Source organism: Mytilus trossulus, chromosome 7 (assembly GCF_036588685.1).
Source record: "Mytilus trossulus isolate FHL-02 chromosome 7, PNRI_Mtr1.1.1.hap1, whole genome shotgun sequence".
Classification (NCBI taxonomy): Eukaryota; Metazoa; Mollusca; class Bivalvia; order Mytilida; family Mytilidae; genus Mytilus; species Mytilus trossulus.
In genome coordinates this window covers 21,182,938-21,187,990 of record NC_086379.1, presented here as the reverse complement: position 1 = coordinate 21,187,990, position 5,053 = coordinate 21,182,938, and the positions used below count along the sequence as shown (strand labels likewise).

The 5,053-nt window shown below is 31.8% G+C and overlaps 1 long non-coding RNA gene across 1 annotated transcript; it reads right to left on the bottom strand.

Annotated features, from left to right (window-relative positions):
• Positions 1 to 225: 225 nt before the first annotated feature.
• LOC134726894 (uncharacterized) lies at positions 226 to 4,742 on the bottom strand. The gene is made up of 3 exons (XR_010108668.1): positions 4,672 to 4,742; positions 3,518 to 3,659; positions 226 to 322 (listed from the first exon to the last, which is right to left on the bottom strand). It is a non-coding gene; the product is annotated as an uncharacterized LOC134726894 (long non-coding RNA).
• Positions 4,743 to 5,053: the final 311 nt, after the last annotated feature.

The window sequence follows — 5,053 nt, the reverse complement described above, 5'->3', positions numbered from 1 at the left end:
CAAATAAACTGACTTCTACATTGACATGTGAACATCAAAATCATCAAATGTATTTTTGTAACCTATCACACTGCAGTTTTACATATACCAACTACACAATAAGGCGTAGCTATCAACAAGATAGCAACACAATGTTACCATCGTACTTCATCGTAACAGTACAGCGTCAACCCATCACACTTCAGCGTAACCATAATACATGTATAGTAAACCCAATAAAATTAACTCTTGGGTATGATTTATTTCAAGCTTAAGTTACAACTCTTGTTTTCAGCCCACGATATCTATGGTCCACAGACGGAAGGAAAATTACATTTCTGCTCTGAAATGAGAAAGCATACGTAAATACACTGCAACGAAGCAAAAAATAACAAACAATGTGTAGCAAAACATTACATACAATGTGAAGCAAAATTCATATATGGTTATCTTTGCCTAAATCAGTTCAAACCGTTATTTTTTAAATATCGTAATTTGTAAATGATAACTTTGTTGCACTTCAGTGTTTCTGTTGATCCTAGTTTGTTTTCCTCTTATAGTTGATGTGTTGCCCTCGGTTTTAGCTTGTAACCCGGTATTGTTTTCTCTCAATCGATTTATGACCTTAAAATACCGGTATACTACTGTTGCTCTTACTAAATAAGTAAGTATATGTTATGAAGTATTTCAGAATAAGCTACCGAACTGACAATAATATTAAATAAATAAATTAAGTCAATTCGAGTTGTCACAATAAGTCATGTATCATTTATGTTTAATTCTGAAAAAAAGAAGTATAAAACATGAGCATATTTTGATTAATAATGGAAATAACATATAATACTTCAATAGCTGAAGTAGATTTTGTTTTATTAACTATTTATGATATAAAGGTGTAATACCACAATTGATTTCCCCCTTTATTAGTCTTTGTTAAAGGAGTAGGTCCAATAAGACCCCTTTTTGGCACCAAAATAAAGCAGTTTTACAAAATTGTTAAAATGTAAATTTTTAGTTTTTTATTGGAAAGTTGAATGCTTCCACTACATAAATATGGGCTGTTTTTTGACAATACGATGCACATATATCGGGTACTAGCATCAATAAGTGATGCTAAATTACTAAAATCTACAAAATTGTAGCATTTAATTTAAATTATAGACGGTTTCCGCCTTTAATGAAAGTGGCCGCATTTGTGTTCATTCTTAATATTGAAATGTAAGTTGTATTTGATGATAATACATAACATACATAAAGGTTGAGGATGAACACGGATGCGGCCACTTTCATTTTTGACAAAAAACATCTGAAAAGTGACATATTTTGGCATATTTGATAGATTTTTCATATTTAAGCTTGAATCGGGGTATTTTTAATGACTAAATCAGTTAAAATCTTTCACATAAACTAATTGAATCAACTGAAATAGACCCTTAAGTGTTTGAAAAGTGTCCAAAATCTTTCGTCAGTTGAGCCTCAAATTTGAGGCCAAAATCGGCCCTAACCGGACCTACGCCTTTGCACTTTTTAAAAGATTGACGTGCAAAATTAATCTTTGTTTCAAATAAAGAAATTCTTGACATGAGTTTTATCCTGGCCAGTACTATAGAAAAACATTCTCATAACATTTCATTGCGTATAAAAAAAAATAACCATCACTGGAAGTTAACCAATCAAATGTTCACCTCTTTTTTACCTGTATACAAGCTTTAGTAACCATTCAACCTCAAGTTTTTCAATATTCTATAGACACCCCAAATAAATTGAAATGGTGCTTTGATATATGTTTATGACATAGAAATGTTCTTTTGCAATGGAATGCAGGATTAATTAACTACAACTGTCAAGTTCAAGGAAAAAAAAAATTCGACCTATTTTCATATGCAACCGGATGTGACGTATTACGATTTGGTGGTATTAATTATTTATTAGACTGGTCTATAATCGACGTCCGATCCTCCAACTGACGTCCAAATCTGACGTCATAATGAAACTTATTGTACCGCAGGGTAAATCAGCACGATGTGATTGGTTTAACGCCGTCACGTGGTGACCCACTATAGATACGGGGGTTAGTAAATTTCATAGGGGGTTCACGAAGTCACATCTACTTTTAATGGGGACGTTTTCTAGGAATGTTGTTGTGTTTTATTGTTTATTTTTTCTACAAAACGCAACAGAAAAGGTCAAGCGTTCGCTCAATTCGTTATACGGTTAACTACTGGCCCCCTACGGACCATAGAGGATGAATAAAATCCAAAGGAGATACGGCCTCCTGCCTCATCCCCTATAGATTTTACTAACCCTCTTTCAAATCGACAGCCAATAAAATGACCCTCAAATCGACCTTCAGTAATTGGCTTCTCTTTTTGACGTCTTTTTTAAGAACTTGCAGTAATGACGTCACAATTTTATTTAAAGAAAAAAACTGTCATATTCCTGATATGATTAAGGCATTTTCCTTATATAAATGGTTGGTTGAAGCGCAAAACTCAAAAAGTCGTTATTAGAAATTTTAGGGTCCAAATAATAAAACTTTTCTTTAGCAATTGACATTACTTCTTCATTCTGTCTATTGAGACTGTATAATGCTCCAAGATGTTTTTCCCTTATCTTTATATTTGGCTGCTGTCTAATTTAAAATTAAACGGTTCGCTACTTACCCCCTACGGATCCATAGAGGGGTAGTAAAACAAATATTGGACACTGATTTGAAAACGAGACTTTAAATTTGATGTCGCGGATCGATTGGCTAAAAGGATGTGGAGATACCGGACGTCGATCTGAGTCCGTTATGATTTTGACGCAATAATACAAAATATCTGAACCCACAATGGAAAAAAGATATGTGTATGATGCCTATAGTCCGAGCAGCGCAGATTCCCAGATATGGTGACCTGACTGACTGTTTATAGTAAATAAAGAAGAGGAGACCGTACTTTGACCTGTGATGGTTCACTTTTACGTATTGTGATTTGGATGGAGAGTTGTATCATTGGCACTCATACCAACCACATCTTTTTATATCTTTTTAGAGAGACAAATCTAACAAAAAAAAACCGACTTCTAGTCTTTTCAATCATAGTAAGATGGTACTTAAAATCTGTGTAGTAACAGTTATTTCTAAATATCGCAAACTAAAATGTTCTTTATAGAAAACGAAATTGATATAATGTAATAGCTTGCTTATGGCTCCTGTTGATTCTTAAATTATACTAATGTTAAATACCAAATTGTTTATGCTTTTCAACATGTTTAATTTTAAACTTGTTAGGCTTTGTTACTTTTTTTACCACTGGTGAGTCTTATGTAGACGAAACGCGCGTCTGGCGTATCACATTATAAGCCTGATACCTTTGATAACTTTTATTTCACTTGAGTTGAATTTATAAAATAAGAAACGTGACGTTTCACTTACAAAATGTAACTATCATATTTATACCGAAAATAATAATTTTTGTTGATATTGATTTTTATCTCAGTGTTCCTATTTTAAATTACATGTCAAAACAAGACAATATGAAAATAAAAATAATACTTTTGATAAGATGTCTACAATGTTCGGCGTTACATTGGTTAGTATTACAACATGCTGAACAAATATCTGTATCTCCATTGGCTCGTCTTCCTTGACCTAGGCCGTGTGTATACCTATAATCCTTTAACAGGTGGTCGCACATCTGTATTATATGTATAAATAAAGGCAACAGTAGTATACCGCTGTTTCAAAGTCATAATTCGATAGAGAAAAAACAAATCCGGGTTACAAACTAAAACTGAGGGAAACGTATCAAATATAAGAGAACTACGACACAACAGAGACACAACACCAAAATGCTTTTATTATATAAACTTTTCACTTAATATGTATTTTAAAATTTCTATCAAGTTGAGCCCTTTTTTCCAATTTTTAAAGTCATGTAACAGAACTACTTACTTTTGAATTTAATTTACAAAAATAATATATTACAAATGCATACCAATGGAATGCACACACTAGCATCATACGATCATTTTAATTCATTTAACAAGCAAGCACGTCATGATCTTTTTCTGATTGATTTTCATTTGAAAATATACATGTATTTATAAGTAGTTTTTTGGTTGTTATCTGCTGTTTGTTTGGGTTTTTATCTCTTTGACATATTCACCATTTATTTTCTTAATTTTATTATTTGGAACACATTTGTAACACAGATTGTTAATCGTAGTTTTATTGACCATAATGATCTACTATTTACGTATTGTATCAACATTGATTTTATTTTATTTTGGCAGTTGTACCACACTATGAATTATATTAGAAACTGTACGGAAAAGATTTATAGGAATGTTTTGCCAATGTTGAAATGTATTACTCAAAGACGTGCATTGTATCTTTCTCATTGATTTATTTACGAAAAATAAAAATGAATCGGACAAAACGTCAGCTTTACAAAATTTAGAATTTTTGAAATACTAAGGCTTTTCTACCTCAGGCATAGAATACCTTAGCTGGATTTGGCAAAACTTTTAGGAATTTAGGTCTTCACTGCTCTTCAACTTCGTTCTTTATTTGGCCTTTTTTCGAGCGTCACTGATGAGTCTTTTATAGACGAAACGCGCGTCTGGTGTATGTACAAAAATTAGTCCTGGTATCTATGATGAGTTTATTTAGATATATGTTTGTTATTATCTTCGACATGAACTTACTAATTTCCGCTCACATCCAAGTTGATATCGTACTGCACCGCCACGAACGAACACTCTTTGCACACAAACCTATAGACAATTTAGAAGCGCAAATAAAATACAAATAACATTAATAATAAACAAAGTTCATTATAAAAACATGAGAAGATACTTATAGTATGCATCACACATCAATAACTTTAAAAGATATTATAATGTTGATAAAAATAATAGACTATGTACAAATTGTAATACTAGCTCTATTGAAGATGAATACCATTTTATACTTGAATGTAAAAAAAATAGTCAAATTCGAGAAAAGTATATAAAAAAAGTATTATTGGAGAAATCCTTCTACATATAAACTTATCCAGTTTTTATCTGTCAGAAACATTAAAGAATT